General features: G+C 37.8%; 1 long non-coding RNA gene across 2 annotated transcripts; it reads left to right on the forward strand.

The window, feature by feature from the left end:
* Positions 1-633: 633 nt before the first annotated feature.
* Positions 634-23,006, forward strand: LOC147361808 (uncharacterized). 2 transcript variants are annotated; one of them, XR_015137645.1, is made up of 3 exons: positions 761-1,055; positions 12,176-12,260; positions 20,364-23,006. It is a non-coding gene; the product is annotated as an uncharacterized LOC147361808 (long non-coding RNA). The 2 variants fall into 2 exon arrangements; XR_015137646.1 differs by lacking the exons at positions 12,176-12,260; positions 20,364-23,006 and adding an exon at positions 5,604-8,455 and having other exon boundaries at positions 634-1,055.
* The last annotated feature ends 4,898 nt before the right edge of the window (positions 23,007-27,904 follow it).

A 27,904-nucleotide genomic window follows, 5' to 3' on the forward strand; every position in this document is an offset into this window, starting at 1 on the left:
AAGAAAAGGGGAAAGAATGAAGGAGGAGAAACTTTTAAGTCTCTGGTATCTTAAGGCTAGAAGCAGTTATATCTGAAGGCCACATAAAAATGCCTGTTCTTATCACATTTACTGGGATTTTCAAATCCAAAATAACTCAAAGCACCTTTACTGTGGAGCAGAGTTCTAGACCTGGATGCCCCACAGTGTTATCTGGGAAGTAAATGCTAAAAAAATAACACAGGGAGCCCAGCCTGGCATTCTGTCAGGATCTGGCAGGTAGGATGAGGGAGGGGAGGGAAGATGGAGGGAAGGGATACATATAAAAATATAAATTATGACTGATTCATGTTGTTGTATGGCAGAAGCAAACACACCATTGTAAAAGCAACTTTCCACCAATTTAAAAATAAATATGATTAATAAAAATGCTAATGCCTACGTTCCATTCCTCTATGTTATGATTCAGTCCAATTTGGGACAGGGAGAGGATCCCCTTCCTGACTGGAATTAGTAGCCAGTTCCACAGAGTACTTGCATATTTAATATCTAAACACGTTAGGTTTAAATTAATTACATTTGCTAAGTCTGGCAAACAGTGTTAACAACAGCCTTTTCCCCTTTCTCTGCTTTGCCAACAGGAACTCTGATTTGTTTTGTGGGGATCATGTTCCGTGAGAAATTAGGATCAGTCAGTGACTCCTGATTACAATTATGTAATCAATTATGGTAATCCCATTCCCTTTTACAAGTGATTGGTTTACCATGTGCGCTTTACTAATTTCTGACCAGTAGGATATAAGGGAGGGCGGGGCATAATCTAGGTTTCTAAAGTTTTTGTCCAGGATGGAAAGCTGGGATCTGTAGGGTTTCTTTTTCCCCTCTCTTGGTTGCTGTCTTAGGAGTTTTCTGATGCTTGGAGCTGGTGATATTTGAAAGTGCTGTCACCATCTTAAAATTTTAGAAGAGGATGTGGCCAAGACAGTGAAGGCACAAAGAAGAAATATGCAGAGAGCCATGGTCCTTGAGGGTGTTGCCAGGCTGAGAATCCGTCCTGCTTCTGCCCGTCTCTGAAGGTATCTTGAGGGGTCACTAGTATTTTCACTGTTCAAGTCACTTTTGCCCAGGCAGTTTTATTGTCTCTGATACATTGATTTACATTTTCCCTTCTAGCAAAATAATTTTTACTTAATCTTGTTCAGAAGTTTGAAGCTACAGGATACTGCTCCTATTTATTTTTATTTCAGCTGCAGCATCACCTCACAGACATTTCCCCCAAGGGTTTCCAACACCTCCAAGTGATGGTTTTAGCACAAGTTACTTGTATTACCTTCAACATGACTAGATTAAAAAAAAAAAATAAGAATCCTGGAGTTTTCCATATGTGCTGATTAAAATGAGCAGCAGACCAAGGTGAGTTTATTAAAAACAGCTAGCATTGGAACAAGGAAGATTCGAAAGGCCACCAGTAGGGAGCACCGCAAAATTAAAATTACAGCTTAACCAAGCTGTGCTGTCAAAATCCAGTGAGCTCTGCCTCTTAACTCCGGTGTGGAAACGTGAGGAGGCTGAGGTGAAAAATATTATTTCAGGGTCTGGAGACCAAAAGGCAAAGGAGTTCCTAGCTAGAGGAAATTAGCTGAGTTCAGTGGGGCCTGTATGCAAGACTCTGGAGGTGGCAAGAGAAGAGAGAGCTGATTAAGAAGATCCATCATACCGTGCTCTCAGAGCTCGGACTTGGGGAGGAACACATGCATACAATCACTAAAACCCAAAGCAGAAGTGTAGCCAACTCTTAAGTGGTTCTGGCATCGAGAAGCTGGAGACCATCTCAGAGATAATTCATTTCAAGGGTTTAGCTGCATTCCCTACTAGAGAAAATATGAGCGAACAAACAGGAATATGGAGAAGTTTAAATGTAACAATATGTAAAATGCTTAGCATACTTCCTAACCCATAATAAATATGCAGTAAATGTTATGTATTTTAAGTGAAAAAAAATCATTAAAAATATGCATATTTCTCTAGAGTTATATATTAAGAAGGGGGCTTCCCAGGTGGCTCAGTGGTAAAGAATTCACGTGCTAAGGCAGGAGAGGTAAGAGACGCAGGTTTGATTCCTAGGTCATGAAGATCCCCTGGAGGAGGAAATGGCAACCCACTACAGTACTCTTGCCTGGAGAATCCCATGGGCAGAAGCGCTTAGCAGGCTACAGTCCATGGGGTTGCAAAGAGTCGGACACAACTGAGTGACTGAGTCCGCACACATATGTATGAAGAAGGATAGCTATTTGGGTATCAGAAGTGACAAATAATTAATACTTTGGTATTTTTAAAAATGATGAAACAAGCTATGATTTGGCAATATTGCTTAGTTCAGTAAAAGAAAAAATACTTAACCAGAAATAAAACGAACAATAAGGTTGTTCAGAAAATACTTGTAAACTTTTGTGTACTTACAATGCAGGGAATTATAATGCTTATAAAATATTTTTACCTGCATCAGAATATGACTAATTTTTCTTTTAGAGCAAACTATTTTACAGACACTAGTCTTAAATCAGGCATGGATCTTGCTCCCCAGGTGACTTTTTGCAATACCTAGAGACAGCCTCCCTATGGCCCTGGCAGAGAGTTTGTTGTTCAGTTGCTAAGTCCTGTCTGACTCTGTAACTCCATGGACTGCAGCACGCCAGGCTTTTCTCTCCTTCACCACCTCTCAGAGGATGCTCAAACTCATGTCGATTGAGTCAGTGATGCCATCTCCTCTGCTGCCCTCTTCTTTGCCTTCTTCAGCAGAGAATTATCTGGCTTCAAATATCAATAGTGCCAAATTGGAGACTCTCACCTTAAAGTGGTTGTTTGTTTCTATTTAGTTTTTCAAATATTGAAGTATTGTTGATTTACAGTATTAGTTTCAGGTGCACAATATGATGATTCAATATTTTTATAGACCGGGGCTTCCTAGGTGGCTCAGTCAGAGAAGGCAATGGCAACCCACTCCAGTGTTGCCTGGAGAATCCCAGGGACAGCGGGGCCTGGTGGGCTGCCGTCTATGGGGTCGCACAGAATCGGACACGGCTGAAGCAACTTAGCAGCAGCAGCAGCAGCAGGTGGCTCAGTGGTAAAGAATGCTTCTGCCAATGCAGTAAAACGTAGGTTTGATCCCTGGGTCAGGAAGACCCCCTGGAATTTCAGTTCAGTTCAGTCGCTTAGTTGTGTCCGACTCTTTTCGACCCCATGAATTGCAGCATGCCAGGCTTCCTGTCCATCACCAACTCCCAGAGTTCACTCAAACTCAAGTCCATCAAGTTGGTGATGCCATCCAGCCATCTCATCCTCTGTCCCCCACTTCTGCTCCTGCCCCCAATCCCTCCCAGCATCAGAGTCTTTTCCAATGAGTCAACTCTTCTCATGTGGTGGCCAAAGTATTGGAGTTTCAGCTTTAGCATCATTCCTTCCAAAGAACACCCAGGACTGATCTCCTTTAGAATGGACTGGTTGGATCTCCTTGCAGTCCAAGGGACTCTGAAGAGTCTTCTCCAACACCACAGTTCAAAAGCATCAATTTCTCAGCACTTAGCCTTCTTTATGGTCCAAGTCTCACATCCATACATGACCACTGGAAAAACCATAGCTTAAACTAGATGGACCTTTGTTGGCAAAGTAATGTCTCTGCTCTTTAATATGCTATCTAAGTTGGTCATAACTTTCCTTCCAAGGAGTAAGCATCTTTTAATTTCCTGGCTGCAGTCACCATCTACAGTGATTTTGGAGCCCAAAAAATAAAGTCTGACACTGTTTCCACTATTTCCCCATCTATTTCCCATGACGTGATGGGACCAGATGCCATGATCTTCGTTTTTTGAATGTTGAGCTTTAAGCCAACTTTTCCACTCTCCACTTTTACTTTCATCAAGAGGCTCTTTAGTTCCTCTTCACTTTCTGCCATAAGGGTGGTGTCATCTGCATATCTGAGGTTATTGATATTTCTCCTGGCAATCTTGTTTCTAGCTCGTGCTTCTTCCAGCCCAGCATTTCTCATGATGTATTCTGCATAGAAGTTAAATAAGCAGGGTCACAATATACAGCCTTGATGTACTCCTTTTCCTATTTGGAAGCAGTCCGTTGTTCCCTGTCCAGTTCTAACCGTTGCTTCCTGACCTGCATATAGGTTTCTCAAGAGGCAGGTCAGGTGGTCTGGTATTCCCATCTCTTGAAGAATCTTGCACGGTTTATTGTGATCCACATAGTCAAAGGCTTTGGCATAGTCAATTAGCAGAAATAGATGTTTTTCTGGAACTCTCTTCCTTTTGCCATGACCCAGTGGATGTTGGCAATTTGATCTCTGGTTCCTCTGCCTTTTCTAAAACCAGCTTGAACATCTGGAAGTTCACGGTTCACGTATTGCTGAAGCCTGGCTTGAAGAATTTTGAGCATTACTTTACTAGCGTGTGAGCTGAGTGCAAATGTGCAGTAGTTTGAGCATTCTTTGGCATTGCCTTTCTTTGGGATTGGAATGAAAACTCACCTTTTCCAGTCCTGTGGCCTCTGCTGAGTTTTCCAAATTTGCTGGCATATTGAGTGCAGCACTTTCACGGCATCATCTTCCAGGATTTGAAATAGGTCAACTGGGATTCCATCACCTCCACTAGCTTTGTTCGTAGTGATGCTTTTAAGGCCCACTTGACTTCACATTCCAGGATGTCTGGCTCTAGGTGAGTGATCATACCATCGTGATTATCTAGGTTGTGAAGCTCTTTTTCATACAGTTCTTCTGTGTATTATTGCCATGTCTTCTTAATATCTTCTGCTTCTGTTAGGTCCATACCATTTCTGTCCTTTATCGAGCCCATCTTTTCATGAAATGTTCCCTTGGTATCTCTAATTTTCTTGAAGAGATCTCTAGTCTTTCCCATTTTGTTGTTTTCCTCTATTTCTTTGCATTGATCGCTGAGGAAGGCTATGGTAAAGCCCCAATAAAAATATTGTCTAAAGTGGTGGTGATGATATTTTTTATATTGTAGCATATTAAAAGCAGTTGTTCCTATTTCATTGCATATGTTTTTATAGACTTCAGGATTCCTGATGAGATAGAAATACAGTAATGAATATTCCAGAATCTAGCCACTGTAGGTTTTCAGTCGTGTTTGGCTCTGTAACCCCAATGGACTGTAGCCCACCAGGCTCCTCTGTCCCTGGAATTCTCAAGGCAAGAATACTGGAGTGGGTTGCCATTCTCTTCTCCTTGGGATCTTTCCAAACCACGGATTGAACCAGAAATCTGCATTGCAGGCATATTCTTTACCAGCTGAACCACCAGGAAATAATATCATGAAAGATTACGTAATGAAATAATATAATGAAAGATTCTGTGATAACTCTTTAGATCTTACATGTTGACTACAATTATCACTCTGAAGGAAAGCAGGTATTTTCTTTATTAACTGTAACTTCTAACTCAAGCAAAATTAATCACTAGAAGAAATACAAACTTGACCTTTTTCTTTTTTTCTTTAAATTCACATTTGTAAAGTATGTTTCACATAGTACAATAGGGTAAGAGAAAGACTACACTTCACTGTGAGATATAGTGTTAATAATTCAAGCTGCTTGTATTCCAGGAAGGGGACGCCCACCCCTGAACTGCTCTGCAGTCTCTTCTGGAACTACAGCAAAGATTTACAGGACTAGAGCTGGTGATCCCACAGCCTCTTAGAGAGCCCATGTTTTTCACTGGCTCCATGGATCTGAGGGAAATTGAATGCAACAATAGAAGGTGCAGAAGTTCCTTTCTCCCTTTATCAGCCAAGATTGCAAACCATGGAAAGCCACAGAAGCTGAGCCATGAGGGCATTCTTAGATGCCTGCAGGTTTGGCTATCCACTAAACTCACTGAATTCTCTGTCCCTGGAAGTATTCCTATACATATAATAGTATGAAGGGATGTCTTAGAAGGGAATCAAGCATTGCATGAATGACAAGAAAATCTCTAGCATTTTTTCCATGCCTGACATTTTAAATCAACAGTTTATGCTACTTTCAATATTATATAAGAAAAGAAAATATCACTTGTAAAAATGTATAGGGATACAGGGGGTAAAAAAGTACCTAAGCTTTTAATTTTATAAAATTAGTAGTTAATGTTAATTTACATAATTATAAGAATTATAATTTTTATGATTTTCATAGAGTATTCATAGTAAGGAAAACTAAGCTTATCACTTTTTTAATATTACTTTCTCACTATTGTTTTGAGGTTACCTGCTTGTGGTAAGCAGGATAATGATCTGCAAAAGAGTTTAGTGTCCTAATCTTTGGAACCTGTAGTACATGCAGAGGGGAATTAAGGCAGCAGATGAAGTGGTAAGCCCGAGATGAAGAGATTATCCTGCGTTATCTGGGCCACACCGCATAGTCACAAGGGTCCTTAGGTATGAAAAGGAAGGCAAGAGAGTGATGCAGTGTGAGACTCAACCAACCAACAGTGCTTTGAGGATGAAATAAGGCACCATCTGATAGAGGAATGTGAGCAGCCTCTAGAGATTGGAAAATCAAGAAAACAAATCTCCCCTAAAGCCTTCAGAAAGGAATGCAGGGTTGCCAATACTTTTTTTTTTAGCTCCTTAAGACCAAACTGCTAACTTTTGACTTAGAAGTGTAAGAGAATTGATTTGTGTTAAGCCGCGTCTTTTGTGTTGCTTTGTAATGGCAGAAATAGGAATCTAATACAAAATAAAAACAACTGTTGTATTTTTCTGGGTGTCATTTTGGTGGGAGGTAAAATAAAACTCAAGCTACCACAGGTAAAACCTCAGAAAGATGTTTTCTTGGGCCTGAGGGATGACTGGAATCATGGATTCAAACACCATAATGGAGTTTCTTTGTTCGTCTGAATGCTTACTGCTGTCTGTCGGCCTATCTCGGGGAGCAACCTTCTCCATACCTATAAATGTGGCTACAGGCAGATGCCAGGCATCAATAGCTTCAACTCCAGAATTCCCAACTGGAGATAAGAAAATCCAGATAAGAACCCAAATAGCCCATATGCTCCCTTGTTCAATTCACTAGTATGGTAATGTGAGCATTTTTTAAGGCCTTCAGTAGAAGAATAAAGATAGAATGGGTTAGTTCCTAAATGTTTATTATAACAACGGGAAATGTTATAACAGAAGAAATGGTGCAGGCAGTAAAATTAGAATTTCCAACAGAGTTTCATGAATCTTCTATAAACCGAATGAAAACCAGATCAATACTGCTATCCAAATTGTAGCAACAGTAGAAAGAAACAAGTGATTATATAAACCACTAGAAACAAGAAAAAAAAATCATATATATACTAGTTACAGACATTCTAATTGTCTTCAAAAATTGATTTAAGTGTTGGAGGAAATGGAGGTAATTGGAAAGCCAACTTTTAATTTTGAGCTTTAGGCTATTATGGGTTTTGTGTTTTGGAGTGCTGCCTGTAATGAGTAGCTGGCTTTTTGGAAACATTAGGTTACCTAGGTTTAGTGCCATCTGATACAGGAATGATTGCAGAACAGCAAATGAAATTTAGAGAGCTAATGTGCTTCATTCCACTTATTTACCAAAATGAATTTCACTAGATTTGTATTTGTAACCTTCAGTTTTATCTTTATTTTTTATTCTGTGAACCTTTCATGATTGGGGTCTTCTAAGAATAATAGACTTGTGCATTTGAAAGCTTTGTTTTTCCAAGACCTTATTTTGAAGTGATAATCCCCCCACTTAGCAGCTGTTCTACTTTATCTGTCAAATAGCCCCTAGGGTGCTATGCATTTTCAGTGTTTGAAGGTTTATCTTGAAGATAGGTACAGGAAGACAATCTTTCCTAGTAGATTTTTAAGGTTTCTTTTTAAGTTTATTTAGCAGTTCATTCTGAACTTACGTCACCTTGAAACACAAAATGAATTACAAAAATTCCCTGTCCTGACAGTGAATATTTACATAAAACTTTCTATAGAATAACTAGTTTATTAACAGCATCATAAAAATATGATAAAATGCAGTTTCTTCTGAAAAATTCTGAAAATGCTTACTACTCTAGATATTAAAAAGCTCTTTATAAATTTCAAATGTATTTACATAGGATTATCCTGTAAAAGCAAATATCATGTCTCAGCAGTTTATCACCAATTAATATATATTCATCCCGTTCATTTTAAGAAATATATTTCTTATTTATAATACTTTATTTAAATTTTGATTTATAAGTTTAAATTAGCCCTCATAAATCCATGAAATAGTTTTTACATAATATTTAACTTTTATGTTGTAAAATTAATAATTCATAAGTTTTAAAAATTAAAACAATATCAACTTGAAAAACAGCATATTCCATAATAATCAACACCAATTTAATAACATAATCACACTATGGAGAACCTTAATATATCTGGGGGTCTTTTTAAAAGACAGTGTATGTTTTAATCTCAATGTTTATTTCAAATTTAAATCCTAGAGCATTTTGATAAATTTAAGTGCTAAACTGATACCTCTGTATAAGAACAAATGGAGAGTGTGTGAACTTTCTTTGCTTTGTTAACATTGTGAAGGAATGTATGTTTTCTGTAGAAGCATATTTAGTGCTGTTTTTATGGACATACAGAGTCACTGGTGGCTCAGACAGTTAAGAATCTGCCTGCAATGCAGGAGACCTGGGTTTGATCCCTGGGTTGGGAAGATCCTCTGGAGAAGGAAATGGCAACCTACTCCAGTATTCTTGCCTGTAGAATTCCATGGACAGAGGAGCCTGGCGGGCTACAGTCCATGGGGTCGCAAAGAGTCAGACATGACTGAGCAACTAACAGTTATGGACATAACGAAACAATTGGCTCAGAATCAAAGCCTCTCTTTCATAAATATATCAGTTTGGTACACTATCCATTAAGTCATCAGCATCATGCTTTGAATTACAGGAATTGTGGATGTTGCCAACTGAACAATGGGTCCTCAGGAATAAAATAGTGTACTGAAGTAAAAAGACACTTACTCCTTGGAAGGAAAGTTATGACCAACCTAGACAGCATATTAAAAAGCAGAGACATTACTTTGCCAGCAAAGGTGCATCTCATCAAGGCTATGGTTTTTCCAGTAGTCATGTATGAATGTGACAGACTGTAAAGAAAGCTGAGCACCGAAGAAAAGATGCTTTTGAACTGTGGTGTTGGAGAAGACTCTTGAGAGTCCCTTGGACTGCATGAAGATCCAACCAGTCCATTCTAAAGGAGATCAGTCCTGAGCCTTCATTGGAAGGACTGATGTTGAAGATGAAACTCCAATACTTTGGCCACCTGATGTGAAGAGCTGACTCAGTTGAAAAGACCCTGATGCTGGGAAAGATTGAGGGCAGGAGGAGAAGGGGACAACAGAGGATGAGATGGTTGGATGGCATCACTGACTTGATGGACATGAGTTTGGGTAAACTCTGGGAGTTGGTGATGGACAGGGAGACCTGGACTGCTGTGGTCCATGGGGTTGCAGAGTCAGACACGACTGAGCAACTGAGCTGAACTGTGTTGAAGTATATTTTATCTGTAATTGCAAAAGCTAAAGTCATGATAATGAAGAACACATTTAATGTATTCTCTTCTTGGAAACTTCATATTGAAAGCCAGGAACTTTCCCTCAGTTTTCAGATTTAAAGTCATTCATATACCCAGAACTCCACTGACTAAAACCAAGGTAGGATTTGTTGATAGGTAGTTGTAAAACTGTAGCCCCTTGTTCAGCAACATCAGGATCACCTAGGGACTTGCTAAGAATGCAGATTCTTTGAAGGCATATCACAGAAACTCAGGTAGAAATCTGTTCTTTAAAAAAAAAAAAAAAAACTCTCAGGTGATCCTGATTCATTCTATAGTTTGAGAACCGCTGGTCTTAGCAGGCGGGGGGGAAGTACAATTCTTGCATGATTTACCTAACCTGCCCCAAAGAGAACTGTGCATTTATCAGGTGACTGGGTACTAGGAAGTGGATACACTCACATATTTTGGAGATGTTTGCAGAAAGAATCAAGTTTAAGCCCCTGGTACTGTCATTTTCAAATGCCCTCAAAGACTTGAGAGGTAAAGAACTGATTCTTATAATTCATCCTTTTCTATCATCTGTTTGATATAAAACCAAATGGATCTTTCAGTCAGGTAGAGACTATAATCAGGGCTTCCCAGGCGGCACAGTGGTAAAGAATCCACCTACCAATGCAGGAGATCTGGGTTTGATCCCTACCTTGGGTTTGATCCCTGGATTAAGAAGATCCCCTGAAAGAGGAAATGGCAACCCACTCCAGTATTCTTGCCTGAAAAAGTCCATGGACAGAGAAGCCTGGTGCATTACAGTCCATGGGGTCACAGTCAGACATGACTAAGCACACTCAAGTGACTAACCACAGTTGAGTTCAGTATCTCACATTTTTGTTGAAGTAAATCAACACAGTCTCTGGCATCTGGTAACTATTGGCTCTGGCAAAGTTGTTCTTTTCATGATAGACAAAAAAATATCACAAGCTGTGGCAGGGAACAGATGTCCAACTTAATTCTAATTCCCCAATACTAGTTCAGGCTTGCTGCTATGTCTTACATAGTCTTCAAGGGCCTTATTTAGATGTCCCATATTAAATCACACTAGCCTACTATATTAATGACACCATGACACTCACATAGTAGAATCTGGTGAGCAGAAGGTATCAGGTACCATAGAAGCCTAAGAAAGATACATGTGTTAGCACTGAAGTGCAGAGAAAAATCATGACAAATATCTATGAAAGTTACTGCAGTGAAGGTGTTAGGATTTTAATGGTGGAGAACGTTGAATATTCTTTCTAAATAGAAGCTGAGATGCTTTACCTTGTGCCTCTTACCACTCGGAAAGAGTTTCAGTTCTTAATGAGTTTTCTTTTTTTGGGGGGGGGTGTATATATTTTTGAAGCCACATTTACTATATTCCAGTATGCTGCTATAACCCATTTATTGTATAACTTATATTACGAATCTTAGTAAATTGTTAGCAAACCAACAAGTTTTCCTGAGGCCTTGCACTAAAGAATGCTCTACAGTAGTTACACTACAAGATAATGTACCATTTTTGTCCTCGTGGGATTGCAAACACAGCATTGCTCGAAGTGTCGCTGATAAGAATGCTATATGGGGTCTTTGAACAGCCCCAAAGGAGAATCACAGAATGCATGCCTATAGAAAGCTATGTCTTTTCCTGGAGATAACCATTCTTCTTTTGAGAAGCTGATGGCCTGAAACAATTGTGGAATGGCCAAAAAAACCCTCAGTTATGGTGCTATAAAGCAGAAAACACCCCATGATTTCAAGGTGTAATATGTGCATGAACCAGTGATCAGTATATGATGCTGTTATCTGAAAAGCAGAATATGTAAGTCAAGGGACCAAGGGATACAAACAGCAGTGGTCCCCCTGGCTCTGTCTCTCCCTCTTTGTATCTAGTAATCCAGTCAAATGTGGACTTGCTGTTTGAGATTTGTTGGTTCCCTGTCTTTCCCACCTTGGTCCTAATAAACTGGAAGTTGAAATGGATAGAAAATCTATCTGGGGAACTTATGTGTCAGTCAAAAAAATTATAGAGAAGGGGCTTTCTTTGCTAGCTTGGGTGATTGATATCTATTACCAAGAATAACTAGTATTGAAGATGGTTTCATGAGTGGATAGAAAAATAAAGACTGTAGAGTATATGTGTATACACACACACATACACACACCAATTTGGGGGTATTTTCACCTTTTTACTACATTAATTTGGGTGAGGAGTGTTGGAAGTGATTAACTTGTAAATGATGAATTTATAAATCCAGAGATTATAAAAGGAAGAGGAGCCACATCTGGACCTCATAGGAAGGATTGCCTGTTACATGGAGATCTTGAACTTGGGTTTGTTGCAAGGACTAATGGAGCTTTGTGGCTCTCACTGAAAGAGAGATAAAAATGGAGGGAAGGAGGAGAGCATTTTTTATAGGACAGATAGCTAGCTCACATCAGGTGAAACCATGTTGTTAAATATGGGTAAGATATGAAAATGGATGCCAATGAATAAAAGAGAAGGGATATTCTATTGTCAGACTTTCCTCCTCTCTCCCCGGCCTGCTTTGTATCTTGGCAGGAGCTTGGATGAATAAGGTGAGTAACTATTGCTTTATTTTATATTCCAGACTCCAGTATCAACCAGATTCTTACTGGGAAGTACCAGCCAGATAGTGGAAGCCGAAGTACCAGCATGTGCCTTTTCTACATCAGGTAAGTTCTCTCGGCAGCAGTTTTCAGCAGTATGGCAGCAGTATGTCTTCAGTTTCCACAATCACAAAGAAGACAGGGGTTTTGCTGTTTTCTATTAATCAAGACTCATGAATGCAGGAATACCATTTCCCCTGTTTCCTCTTTTGAAAAGACAAAGATCATAAGCCTCTTGCTGTTTTTTAATTCTGTATGATCTTAGAATCCATTTATAGTTTCAGATTTTTTCAGTTTTCAGATTTTTCACTATTTAAAGCAGCAATTTGTTCCCTGTATTCAACATTTTTAAAGAGAATTCTTTGTTTCCTAGTGAGATCATGACTGGTGAAAATCTTGAGAATTGCCATCGCATTGCAAAACAACAGGTTATGTGGGATCAATATAGGATTTTCAGACAAGCAGAGGCTAACCTATGCAGAGAGATACAAACTGTCAGAGGGACTGGGGTGTCATTGTCTTCATGGTATAGGCTTCTTCAAGCTACTGCATATGATTAGAGCTTTCATTCAGGTGATGGTTATTTGAGGAGTTCATGTAATACTTCTGGCCAGGATATGGTTTTAATATCCTGGTTTTAATATCATGCTTTACTATTCAAAATTGAATCTTTATAAAATTGGAGTATGGGAATAATATATATATATATACACATATATGTAGCATTATATAGATATACTTAAGAGGACTTATGTATCATAATATCTATTTTGAAATATGCTTATTTGAGATATTTCCAAAATTTCCTTTTTTCCTTTAATATAGGGATGTGACCTGCTTTCATTGTAATTGATGTGTATACATTTTGATTCTGTATTCAATGGTGTATTAGCTGGCTAGAGTTTCATAGCAAAGTATTGACTACTACAGATTGGGTGGCAAACAATAAATTTATTTTCTCACAGTTCTACAGGCTAGATGTCTGAGATCAAGGTTTCAGTGGGGTTGGTTCTTTCCGAGACTCTAGGGGAAGAATCTGTTCTAGGCTGCTCTCCTTGGCTTGATGCAGATGGCTGTCTTCTCCCTGTGTCTTCACTTCATCTTCCACGTGTGTTTATGTCCGTGTCCAAGTCTCCTCTTTTTAAAAGGACACCTGTCGAACTGGATTAAGGCCCTAGTGACCTCCTTTTACCTCAGCTGTCTCTTTAAAGGCTCTGTCTCCAACTGCAGTCACCTTATGAGGCACTGGGAGTTAAGAGCCAATATATGAGTTTTGAGACAGAATTCAGGTCATAACAAATGGAGACAGTATTTGTTCCCCACAATCATATCCTTTTCTACAGCAAAGACCCAGTCAAGTACTTTATTATCTAGCCCATCACCTGCTGACTCCATATGTAGTCTTATAACAACCTTTTTTTGCAAAGAAATTACAACCAGAAGTGATGAGTGTTACTCATGCCCATGGTTTTCAAGAATTATCTGTGGCTTCTTTGTGCTCTTTTCCTTTTTCTGCTATCTGTATAATTTGAATGAAGAGACTCGTAAAGGATTCAGAGCTATAGATAGAAAGTTCTGGAGTAAATTACTCATTGCATGGAGAAAAATTAGTACATCTGTACCAGTTACATAAGCATTGAAATTTTATATATCTATGAGATAGTTTTTTAGTTTATTATGCCTTTAAACTGTTGGCATTTAATTTCAGATAGCTTTAAGATAGTTAATTCATAAATAGATTGTAGAAGTTAACTGCTGCCCTTGGCATTGCAGTCATGGTGCAGATGATTAGATAGTTAGCAACTACTGGTTTAAAAATTGAAGACCTGTATTATGCAGTGACCAAATATTCAAGAAAATGATTACTATCTGCAGTAACTCAGAAGGCAGACCATGTCTTAAAGAAGTGGTTGGAAAAAGTGGAGAGGTTACACGTTTGCTAACTTTTATTTGATGTCTGAGGAAGGGCTAATCTCAGAATAGAGGTAGAAAGAAATAGCAGTGAGAAATTTGGTGCCACATCTGTTTGAGAAAGGCAAAGAATTCTATATCATAAATAGAGATAATACTAGAAAAAGGGATTTGCATGACAAAGATTCACTAAGGTTTTTTTGTTAAAGAAAGAATTTTGATCTTCCTACCAAAAATTATGGTAGGGGAACCTCCTTCTTATCTAATTATTTCAGAGGCATGATGACAAGAAAAAACATCCAGACTTAAAAATGATGACTGGGAAAGATTTTTTGTGTGTTTACTGACTAGTAGCAAAAGAATTAGAAGTCTAAGTTTTTTAAGAAGAATATTACCAAGTTTTTTTTTTTTTTTTTTTTTTAAGCCCCATTTGATTATCTTTTAATTCTGAAACAACCCTATGGCTTTATAACTTTGCAAGAGAAGGAAGAACCCATCTCCTGAGGAGGACATAATCTTATTAAACCTGAGTAATATGTTCCAACAGAGGTAGTGAACTTTGAGATACAAGCAATCCCTTATATGAACATTTGGTTTTCTCCTTTGAGCTATTGGGAGAATATAGTATGTGAGTTTGAATAAGGCTGCAAATGAATGCTTGTTGACCAAGAGGACAGACTGGAAGATGTGACTACTTATTCCTCCTAAAACCCATCTTCTCTCTTGAGAACATAGCTAGATTACATCTCCCAGAATCCCTTGCAGTTGGGGGAGTTCCTATTGTGGGTTTACAGCCAATGAAATTTTGGTAGAAGTATTCTATACAACCTTCAGGTATTGCTTGAAACACTTAACTCAGAGATGATCCAGTATCTCTCTCCTTCATAAATCAGATGTTGATTCCTAATGCTTCTTTCAGCTGGGTCCCTGAATTTTTTGTAGCAGTGTCTCTCTTCTCAACTTCCTCTTGACCAGAAATAGCCACATTGGACTTTGATAAGAGGAAGAAATAACTTTTATTTTGTTAAGGCATTAAAATGCAGAGATTCACTAGGTTAGATGGCAGAGTTTCCTTATTACCCTCTGCTCATTTTTGCACCTAACCCTGTATTACCAGTATAAAAACAGTGTCCCTGGAGCAAATTTACCAATTTCTTGAATATTTGTTATTTTTATAATTTTTATTTTAAAAATCTTCAGTTGATAATGTTAGGTAGTTAGAAGAGGAAAAAGGAGTCCAGAATGGTGGTGGCTAAAAGACAAAGAAGGGAAACGCCCATGAAAATAGAACAAAGAAAGGTCCGAGGACCGGAGTGAGGACCTCAGCTGAAAGAAACAGCTCTCCTGGCTAGCCCAGTTTACATAGGACAGGCTCGAGGGGAGAGAAAAAAAACATAAAAAGAGGAGCCAATATTGAACCGGGGGCTTCTTTTCTCTTTGCTGCTTTTGGGTTGGCCCATCCTCATGCCTCAAAGGTATATTTTCATTTGCTTGCCAAATAAAACTGAGCTGTAACATTGGTCCATCCTTTGCTTCAAATTTTTGCTGCGGTGAGACAGAACTGAGGGAATTACAAACTCCCCCAACAATAATTCGGTCTTTAATGTGAATTTGTAACTAACAATGACTTTTGGCGATCAGAATATAAAGACAGCAGAAAATTTAGGAAAAAGAAGATTAGAAGTCTAGAAAATGAATTCTGTTTTCTTTTGAGTTTGTGTGGTCACTAGCTGCACACCAGCAGAGGATTCACTATTGTTACCTCATTTCAATTTTATGTTCACCGTACTGTGTCTGACTGATACCATGACTATATTGGAGGTAACAGCCGTCTACACTTTTCCTGTCTGGTGACTATAAAGCACAAAGTGGGATATGTGTGGTTCTTTGTGTAAATAGAGAAACAGCTTCCATTTAGGATGGGACTGTTGTTTTTCTTTAGCATTTCTGGCTTTGCACACTTTGGGAAGGTAAATAGTCAATAGAAACAGTAAAAGAAGAGACTTAAGTGATGACAATATTTTAGAAAAGCAGTGTTCCTCTTTTTTATTTTTTCAGTTAGATCAATTAATCATGGTGTTAGATTATCTTCAATATTCCCTTTCCTAATATTCCCTTATGTTGCTTTTGCAACTGAAGTCTCACTCTTGGAGAACCATTTAATCAGAGTCTAAAAAATAATAGTAATGATAATAACAACAACTGTATGAATCAAATGTTAAATTTTTTCCTTCTTCCTGTAATACAGGAATCTAGCCTAGCCTTGTTTAACTCTCTTTGTTATTTATGGGATGTGTATCTGACCTATGGTAATGAAAAAGTGAGGTCTTTTGCATTGTTTCTTTTGTCATAACCTGAGCAACAAACAAGTTTTCCTGGCTGTCTTTGCTCTATAAGGCAATGCTGATTATGCTGCAGATGATGAACTGCAGTAACACAGTTGTGCTGTGTGCTCTGGAGAGAGTCTGTATACAGATACATGTTGGAATCCACAGAGAACTTGAAGAATGTCATGGTAATTGACCCAAAAGTTACATTTTCCAAAGGAGAATGCTGTATTTATGCATGTGTTCCCAATACAGAGACTTTAGAGAAACATTTCTGTAAATGTTTATTATACTCAGCTTTGTTTTTTCTAATCAGCTGACCCATAGCTAAAGGAAAAATAATACCTTTACTTTGGTAATATTCCAAAATTCTGATACACTCATGTGTTAAAGTGTTTATAAAATATTGCTTTTTTTGTCATAGTGCTTGAGTTCGTAGTCACTCAGTTGTGTCTGACTCTTTGAGACCCCCACAGACTACAGCTAGCCAGATTCCTTGGTCTATGAGATTTTCTGGGGCAAGAATACTGGAGTGGGTTGCCATTTCCTCCTCCAGGGAGGGGATCTTTCTGACCCAACCCATGCCCACTGTGTCTCCTGCATTGCAGAAAGGTTCTTTACTCCCTGAGCCACTGAGATAAATCCATGTGTAATTAACTATATTTTGTATTTCAAAGACTGTATCCCATACCTAGGACAGCTGTATGAGTTAGTAGCAGAAAGAATACCAGAATCTGAGACATCTGCATCCATGTTTACAAGTCTGCAGACAGAAAGCTTATAAAATGAGGCAATGGCTTTAAAACGTAAATTTCAAACGTGACTTCTTTCAGTGACCTTTTTTTTCCTTCTCAGCATTAATGCAATTAAATGTATTATAATGGTTGCTTTTCTCTGTAAGTAGCAGAATGCTATTAGAATGAGTCTAGCATAAATCTCTATTCAAAGAGCATGTGCCAACGCAAAGTCATTCACGTAAGGGAAAAACCCTCTGAAGCTTAGGTTGACACATCAAAGAATAGCTTGAAGTAGAAATTGCTTAAATAAAAGAGCTTTAGGCTTTTATAAGATTAAATATTTTTTACTATCTTTCTATTGTATGTGGACATAAATGTTTATTTTAATGTAATATTTTAAATATTTCTATTCACTCCTAATGAACTGAAGTCACTTCAGTTGTGTCCTACTCTTTGCGACTCCATGGACTGGAGCCTGCCAGGTTCCTCCGTTCATGGGATTTTCCAGGCAAGAATACTGCAGTGGGTTGCCATTTCCTACTCCAGGATTCACTCCTAGTAAATGTGGTCAAATTATAATCAGAATCTTAAAATTCATGGTCTATATTTCATTTAGGAGTTAAAATTTATGCTCCTATTTATGCTGCAGTAATTTGGCTATGTATTGTTATATTTTGAACAAACTAAGCAATATAGTTCTGAGTAGACATAACTCAGACCCTGTAGCATTCAGCTTTTCCACATATAAACTTATCACCAATGATAAAGCCATTTAAATTTAGAGAATCTTATAATAACACCAATAAATCCTTAGCTTCTCAAAGGTGCAATCAATTCACCTTGTTGACTTTTCCTAGTGCCAACAGTAAAATTCAATAAAGTTCTATTTTCTTTCCTGTAAACTACAAGTAGATAAGTCTTCAAATTCTATTTATAGATGTAGGCAGAATAATAATTTAAAAACTGTAGTTAGAAATGACAGCCCACTCCAGTATTCTTGCCTGGAAAATCCCATGGACAGCGGAACCTGGTAGGCTACTGTCCATGGGGTCGCAAAGAGTTGGACACGACTGAGCAAAGGGAAGATAGAAAATACAAGTTAATGAAATTTCAAAAAAGAATGAGCCATAGCCTTGGGGTATTTAGATGTCATGTATTCATAGTTTCATAAAGAAAAATAGTGAGAAAACAAATATGTTATCATGGAGGTAAGATATTTATGTAGTGTGTGTAGAGGTAAGTGTGTTTGTGTGTGTGTGTGTGTGTGTGCACATAGGTAGATGTACAGTATGGATAAGCCTTCTACTCAGAAGTTTTATTTTGAATGTATTTAAAGTAAAAACTTCCTCCTTCAATAAGGGGATCACAAAAATTACTGTGAAATATGGTATTCTAGGAGAAGGCAATGGCATCCCACTCCAGTATTCTTGAAAATCCAATGGATGGAGGAGTCTGGTAGGCTGTAGTCCACTGGGTCGCTAAGAGACAGACATGACTGAGCGACTTCCCTTTCACTTTTCACTTTCATGCATTGGAGAAGGAAATGGCAACCCACTCCAGTGTTCTTGCCTGGAGAATCCCAGGGACAGGGGAGCCTGGTGGGCTGCCGTCTATGGGGTCGCACAGAGTCGGACACGACTGAAGTGACTTAGCAGTAGCATGGTATTCTAATGTTCAGTGAAAAATATTGTAAAGGACATCTATGTTTGCAATAATGTTAAGCTTTATTTGGCATTACTTGAATTACTTGGCATAGACTGCAAAGTCTACAATGCAGAGTTCATTTCTGTCTTCTATTTTGTATGGCTTTTCAACAATCATCTAAGCTTTTTAAGGCATAATATCCTTCTCAATATCTTTCTTCAAGTCTTGCTCAGTTTAAAAGTTTTATAAGTATCTAAGGCATTCATGAAGTTACTATCCCCCCATGTCTCTTTTCTATGTAATCAATGTCATAAGGGAAGGATTATAGAATACATATAGGAATTTTGGCTTGAAAAATGAATTAGATTTATGCTGCGTAATACAGGGAAGTGAAGTGAATGATGAAAACATACCCAGATGCTATTGCCATGTTCCTCATCTCTAGCACTGTCTTATAAAATCCCCTTCCTAAACCTTACATTGCCTGCTTAGAATGGTTTTCCTTCAGTATTTTCTCCAAAGGATCATAAGCCAATTCATGTCTTCTTTGCATGTGAAACATATTTACAGCCTGTTTGTCTGACAAAACTTGCCCACATTTAAGCTTGTGCAATGTAAGAATTACTCCTATATATATGGAATCTAGAAGGGTGGTACCAGCGATCCTACATACAGCAAAGGAGACACAGATGTAAAGAACATACTTTTGGACTCAGTGGGAGAAGGAAAGGGTGGGATGCTTTGAGAGAATAGCATTGAAACACGTTTATTACCATATGTCAAATGGAGGACCAGTGCAAGTTGGTCCTCGCAGGCATACGGGGCAGGGCACACGGGGCCAATGCTCTGTGAGAACCTGGAGGGATGAGGTGGGGAGGCAAGTGGGAAGGGGTTTCAGGATGAGGGGGACACATGTAACCTATGGCCAATTCATGTAGATGTATGGCAAAAGCCATCACAATATTGTAAAGTATTATCCTTCAATTAAAATAAATACTATTTTTTAAAAATATTTATGAATGACATGAAAAGAATTACTCCATTTGGCCAAAAAAAAAAAAAAAAAAAGGAATTACTCCATTTGGATTGGGAGATGGGAACATGAGCTGATTGGAAACAGATGACTGTTCACATTTTACTTTTGTTCTTGCTATTGAGGAATATTATTAAAATACAACATAGTGTATAAGGCAAATCTTTATAAGCTTTTATGTATTTGGTTAAATATGAAATAAAGTAAACAAAAAGTTCAGGCAGTGCAGCAAAAGGGAGTATTACATACATGGACTCTGAAGTCAGAACTCCTGGGTTTAAGCTGTGCCTTCCCCACTTACCAGCTCTATACCCTTGGATAATTTTCATAACTTCCTTCTGTTTAGTTTTCTCCTATGCAGCATAGAAATAATATATCTACAGTGTAAATGTGTGCTTAAGTTGCTTCAGTCATGTCCAACACTGTGTGACCCCATGGACTGTAGCTTGTCAGGCTCCTCTGACCATGGGATTTTCCAGGCAATAATACTGGAGTCAATTGCCATTTTCTTCTCCAGGGGATCTTCCTGACCCAGGGATCGAACCTGCATCTCCTGTGGCTCCTACGTTGCAAGTAGAATCTTTACCACTGAGCCACCTGGGAAACTCTGCTGCTGCTGCTGCTAAGTCGCTTCAGTCGTGTCTGACTCTGTGCAACCCCATAGACGGCAGCCCACCAGGCTCCCCCGTCCCTGGGATTCTCCAGGCAAGAACACTGGAGTGGGTTGCCATTTCCTTCTCCAGTGCATGAAAGTGAAAAGTGAAAGTGAAGTCGCTCAGTCGTGTCCAACTCTGTGCGACCCCATGGACTGTAGCCCACCAGGCCCCTCCATCCATGGGATTTTCCAGGCAAGAGTACTGGAGTGGGGTGCCATTGCCTTCTCCAGTGTATGGTAAATCACAAGCACAATTTAGTTGTAAGCTATAACTCTAGAAAGAATGATCTGCGTAATATCTTAAGGGTATGTTATATATGCCGTACTGAGTTATATTCATTAAATCCAAGGTAGATTTTCATTAATTATAATTAAAACATGTATCCATGTGAACCTACATGATATAGAATATACCAGGTGTTCTAGGACAAAGAGGGGAGCTGATTAAATGTGTATGATCTACAGTCCAACATTTACAAATTATATTTTTTATGTTATAAGAATATTATATCTTTCATACTTATGTACACATCCTCTTAATTCAGGAAAAGTGGTTCAGTTTTAAATACAGCAATCCCAGCAAAACAGACTCCTCTTGTGTAGCATGAGATGGTGGTGGTCTTTCTTTCTCCGCCAGGAGTGCTACTCCCCTGTCTTTGGATCACCCCTTACCTTCCTTTACACCTCAGTTTAAAAATCTCTTCAAAAGGATCTTCCTTGTGACCTCAACTAAAACAGCTATAACGCTTTGATTTTCTTTAAGGTGTGTGTAGCTACATGAAGTCACTATGTGCATTTGACTCCTAACTTGTTTTCTGCCTTTTCCACTAAGTAGACAATGCTTTGTTTTGTATCTTTATATTCCATAGTGTCATGTTAATGCCCGATACATATTCAACAAATATGTATTGAATGAATGAATGATGTCAGCTAGTCATGATTATTCTTATATTGCAATGTTTGGTTTTGGCTGTTTGCTTCTCTTAGATTTCACCCTGGAAAACCTTCACCTATATTCAGCATTTTAATATAAGCCTGAGCTATTCCTCTCTCCCCTCTTTCTTTCCCCCAGCACTGTTTCAGTGCTGCTGACCTATGTTAATTGACTTCCCAATTTTCAAGTAACCTAGAACTCAAAATGATTTATATATAGTAGAGAATAGGGTCAGGTATTTTTATCTGGAAGAATGAAAACTACATACAAAAATAACACACTTATTTGATAGAGAATATATGTAATAGACTTGCTATAGCACTGTCTGAATTCTGTTGACAACTTTTATTATTTTCACAAAAGCTCGGCTGATGCTGCCACTTTCCATTGAACTGTTGGCTATCATAACTCAGTGTTTAATTACGTACCTTTTAGTAAATGATGGTTAAATAATGCATATATAATTGGACATGAGTTCTGTGGCCCCCAAAAGTAGTGTGTTCTGTTTGTTGTCATGGTGTTCTAAGTCTTTCACCAGGGAAGAATATTAGCCTTCAACGTACATCTATGGCTTTCTTTCTCTTACCTATTTCTGCTCAAGATGAAATGTGTACATCTAATTATTATCACTAAGTGCATGGTAGTCCCCAGCTGGCCACAATTATCTTCATGTATATTTGTAAACATGCCACCTTGTCATACATTCATGCTAATGTAAGGGAGTAGTGATGTAGATATACTATATTTGTTTGCTGAAGTGAAAGTGTTAGTTGCTCAGCCATGTCTGACTCTTTGTGGCCCCATGCACTGTAGCCCTCCAGGCTCCTCTGTCCATGGAATTCTCCAGGCCAGAATACTGGAGTGGTTAGAACAAGATCCCCTGGTTCCCAACCTAGGAATCAAACCCAGGTCTCCTGCATTGCAGGCAGATTCTTTACCATCTGAGCCACCAGGAAAGCCTATATTATTGTTTACTAAGGCTGCTTTAAAAGCTACTGTAAATTCGGTAGTCTAAAAAGCATGCATTTCAATTCCAGAGGCTATGAGTCCATGATAAGGTGTTGTCATGGTTGATTCCTTCTGAGGTAAGTAAAGGAAAATCTGTTCCATGCTACTCTCTTAGCTTCTGGGAATTTGCTGGATGTAGTTGGCATTACTTGGCTTGTGCATACGTCAGCTCAATCCCTGCCTTAATGTTCATGTGGTGTTCTCCTTCTGTATATATCTGTTTCTTCACATTTCCTGTTTTTGTAAGGATATCAGTCATCCCAGACTAAGGCTTCTCCAATATGACCTCAGCTTAGATCTGCAACATTCCTGTTTTCAAATAAGTTCACCTTCTGAGGTACTGAAGATTAGAACTGTATCATAAGAAATTTTAGGGGACACAATTTGATGTATAACAGCTATATGATTCCTTCTTGATATTTAAACATAAGGCATGCAGATTTTCTGTATTTTGTAACTAAATGTTCACTGAATAGTGAAGAAAGTTAATCATTAATCTTAGGATTTGGCTTATTCGTTGCAAATAAATAAAAACCTGAAATTATTCAACATTGTTTACTTTACGGACACAGTCTCTTTAATTTGTACACTTGTTTATGTGCTTGTCTATATCTGCATCATATATACTCTGTTTATTTCCTACCTACTTTTCTTACTCCATTGATGAGAAGAAATGTCAGAAGATTTACATTGTTGGTCTGTTTTTATTATAAGAGTATCCTTTATGTTTCCATAATTAATATTTTTACTACAGTCCTTTGCAGTGTGCTGTGCTTAGATGTTCAGTGTTACCCCATGGACTGTAGTCTGCCAGGCTTCTCTGTCCATGAGGATTCTTCAGGCAAGAATACTGGAGTGGGTTGCCATGCCCTCTTCCAGGGGATCTTCCCAACCCAGGTATCAAACCTAGGTCTCCTTCATTGCAGGTGGATTATTTGCCATCTGAGCCACCAGGGAAGCCCAACAATACTGAAGTGGATACCCTATCCCTTCTCCAGGGGATCTTCCTGACTTAGGAACCGAACCAGGGTCTCCTTAACACTACCAATTTTGCTTTATGTTTTAACTTCTACTTCTCCAGTTTTTTACTTTGTTCCCATTTATTTTGTCCAAAGTTATACATTGATAAGTTAGCAAATATACTATGAAGATACATAATTCAAGAGGTAAGGAACTCTCAGAACCCAACCACCAGAGATTTCCCTTAGGAAAATATAGGGGGTAGATTACTTTTACAGAAAATACGCTCATAAATGTACCTTGATATAGTGTACCTTAATTGTCGTCAAAACAACCAAGAAGGCTGACCTTGACATGTGAAACTCATTGATGTAGGTATGTCAGAGAAGTTTGCTTTAAAATTATTATTTTTCCAGATACCTCCAGTTATCTGATTTTAATACCAAAGAAAATATCTGCCTACTTTATTAAAAATGAATAAAAAAGTACATTTGAGTACATTTAGAACCAGCTAGTAAAAAGTTTTGAGATGTACAATACACTATCCTTTAAAAGAAATAGGCTTTCATCCCTTGCATTTATTTCTAACACCACATAATAAGCAACTATAGTATTTTTTTCTGTATGTACTGCACGTGATCTGCTTAAAGTTAATAAACTTGACAATGCTTTGGTACAGGTAGTTAAAATTCTAGTGTGTGATTAACATTTCACCAATTCATGGTTTTTTCTTAATATCTTAGGGAAAGTTACTGCATCAAAATGAACTTTCTTAAGGCTGGAATAATAGCAGGTAATACAATAGTTTGCTGTCAAGTCTCCAACCCTTCTTCGATTTTAAGCCCTGTTTTATAAGTGCGTCTAATGAGGTCAACAACCATCAAACAGAACAGAAATGTCAGCATGGGCTAAATCTGACAATTTGCTCATTATTCACTGTCAAGAATAGTTTATGAACTTTTCATGATAATTCCTAATGAGAATACCCCCAAAATTGAGCACAAAATGATTAGAATAAATGAAACTGGTCTATGTGACAGACTGATATATTATACCTCCATGACTTTACCATTTTAAGAAATAACATATATAAATTTTAAACTAACTCATTTATCATAATATCTATGACCTTTGGAATTACTATTTTTCATAATCTCTGCTTATTTATGTCACAGATTTCTTTGTCTTAGTCATTTTTCCTTTCAGAGCTAAAGATAGAAGGTTAAGTTTAAATAGTAGAAACCTATATTGAAAACAGATGCTGTTTATTAAATTTGCTTATTTTTCAAATTTTCTGCTGTTTTTCAACTCTGTATAACCTTTCACTTATCCCTGCTGATTCTCTGTTCCTGAGGTCACACCTGTTCTTAAGGAGATGTGGGCTGGAGGGGACTGGAATGTGAGAGAAACACCTGGGAGACCTTTGCTATGAAGGATTTTTATATATTGCTGAGTCTTTTCACTTGCTGCCCCAATGCCCTTTCCATGGACCTCAGCAACATGCCTCCTGCTGCCCTGGGAGTTAAGATTCTTCCTTACAGGCAAAATAACAGTGAGCATTTCTACTCTAAAGAGAATTTTGAGTGATTTTAGCTTTCAGTGAAAAGCTCAACAGTGGGAAGACAAACATAAGGAAGGAGCTTTTTTTAATATATAAAATGATAAATAAACATTGAATATTAAGTGTGTATTACTAGGCATAGCTAGGATTTATTTATTCTTAGTATCTGAAGCACTGTAACCTTCAGCTAGTTATTTATACTATGGGGACTTATCTTTATACATAAAATAAGAAGACAGACTGGGTGATATATAATGTTCCATTCAATTCCCTTAGCCTATGTTTTTGACATTGCAATACATATGGGCAGTTATTAGCCTGTGGGTGATTATTCTGGGCTGCTTTATCTTCACTTACCCAAATTATAAGTCTATTGCTTTTCCTTTAAATTTTTTTCTTTGCATTAAAGACATTGGAAGAAGCATGGAATTATAGAGTTACAGAATCAGAGAGTAGAAGTTGTCAAAGTAAAGAACATAGGGAGCTCAGCTCAGTGCTCTGTGACAACTTCGAGGGATGGAATGGGAGGTGGTGAGAGGGAGAGGAGAGATGTATACATATAGCTGATTTGTGTTACACACCAGAAACCAGTACAATATTGTAAAGCAATTATCCTCCAATTAAGAAAAAAGCAGTCGTGATAAATTGATTAAACTTAAGTAAATGGATCCTAGGAAGCCAGAGCACTATATCCCCTGCATGATGGTGATATTTACCTAACATCTACTTCATTCTGTCTGAGATTTTTCATTCTTCTCTGGTCACCTATCTCTTTGACATTGTATCAATTAGACATGCATTTGAGTTACCAAATCTTCACTTAAATATACCCTGAAAAGTAATAAAACACTAAAGTAGAGAGGATGTTTTATATAACCATTTTCTCGACTTAGGAATAGGCAATATAGTGGGTAAGAATAGCGTTCTTACCACCAGCTAACATTTGCCAAATGTGTATAATATATCATGTACTGGACCTGAATCTTCCCCACTTAGGGACTTCCTGCATTGCAGGCGGATTCTTTACTGTTGGAGCCACCAGGGAAGCCCCTTTCAACATTTGCCGAGTGTGTACAATATGTCATGTATTGGACTATCTTACTGAAAACCCACAAAATAATATGGGGTAATAAAATTGTCCCCATTTCACAGATGGTTAAGCCAAGGATCAGTATGTTGATAGTTTCCAATGGTCACACAGTGCTAATAAATAATAGAGACAGGATTCAAATAAAAGTCTAATGTAAATACCATGCTCTTAACTGCTACAAAATCTTGATATTTTTAGACAGCAAGAGTTTATTGAAGTCAGTTTGAAAGTATCACTTTTTTTAGGCTGTGTATAATTATATGAACTTGAATTCTGCAATTTTAGCTTAATATAAACAAATATTTTCCACATCATTAAAAATCTTAAGTGACTTTAATTGATGCCTATTTTAGTTCTCTATTGCTGTTGTAACAAATTGCCGTATACTTTGTGGCTTAAAACAATACACTCTTATTATCTTCTAGTTCGGAGAGTCAGAAGTTCAACACTGGTGTTATGGGGATAAAATGAAGGTATTGGCAGGGCTACACTTTTTTTTTCCCTGGATGCTCCAGATTTTTTTTCCTTGCCTTTTCCATCTTGCAGAGACTGCCTGTAATCCCTGCCTCATGGCTATGCTTCATTTTCAAATCCAGCAGCAGTGGGTTAAGCCCTTCCCACATTACATCACCCTGATCTATATCTCTGCCTCCCTCTTGTACTTTTCAGAACATTTGTGTAAACATCAGTAATCCAGAATAACCTTCCTATTTTAGGGCCAGCAGATTAGCCACCTTATTTCCATCTGCACACTTAATTCTCTTTTCCACATAACCTAAGCACAGGTTCTAGTACTTAGGACATAAACATCTTGGGAGTGGGAGAGGGAGGTAGTGGGCGACTATATTGCCTACCACAATGTCTAATATCATATTTTAGAACAATGTCCTAGTGCCTTATGCTGCCAGGATCATATCTCTGAATATGTTGTTAACATTGATATTATTTACTTAGTTTATCAAGGAAATAATAATACTTTTTATGAACACTGAGGTTATATGTACCTAAATAGTAAGAAATCACATGTATTATGTATTACTTACCTATGACAAATTTCCCAATTCTTGAGCTCTTAATTTTGTTTCATGGGTTTTTAAGATATTTTTGAAGATATTTCTAAGATATTTCTTCAGGATATGTAAATATATTTACGCTTATTTTACACATAAAAGATTAATTATTGATGTGTAATTCATGGTTATAATTATTTCTCACTGAAAATATAGAAAAGTACTATTTTTTCAGTCTTCTAGCATTTCATAAGAGAAATATGAGGCTAGAACAATAGAAGTCTTGTAGGGTTGAGTCCTTAATCTGTAAGATGTGATGGCATCTTTGGGTGGAGGGTGTAAAGAGTTGAGTTGAATTGTAGGACACCCAGCTGGTATTGATATATTGTTTGGTAGCTGTGGAACCACTCCCTACCCCATGCCCAACACACACATGTTGGAATTGGGTGCAGAATGTTTTACCATGAAACAGCTTCCAGGATGCATTTTTTAGTAAAAGTAATCAAGGTGCTGAAGAGTGCTGTGTTATGGTCACATGGTATAAGGCCATGTGTAATATATTACAGTACATAGAATTTTTCTAAATCCATATGTAAAAACCAGCCAACTTAAATATTTCTGGGAGGGGTGTCATTGTAATGGGAAGTCTGGGCTGAGAGGGAGGCTGACTTCTTACTCTAATTAGTTTATATTATTTGAATTTTAACATGTACTATATCATTTTTCAAAGTAGTTTATCCAAAAGGGCTTCTCCCTACTTATAATCAAACTGTCATCCAGAACTTTTGCAATAATTTACATTCCCATGAGAAGTTTGTCTTTCCCTGGAATAATCTTCTA

Source organism: Bos grunniens, chromosome 12 (assembly GCF_055505025.1).
Source record: "Bos grunniens cultivar Pamir isolate PY7600 chromosome 12, Bosgru_T2T1.0, whole genome shotgun sequence".
NCBI classification, from domain to species: domain Eukaryota; kingdom Metazoa; phylum Chordata; class Mammalia; order Artiodactyla; family Bovidae; genus Bos; species Bos grunniens.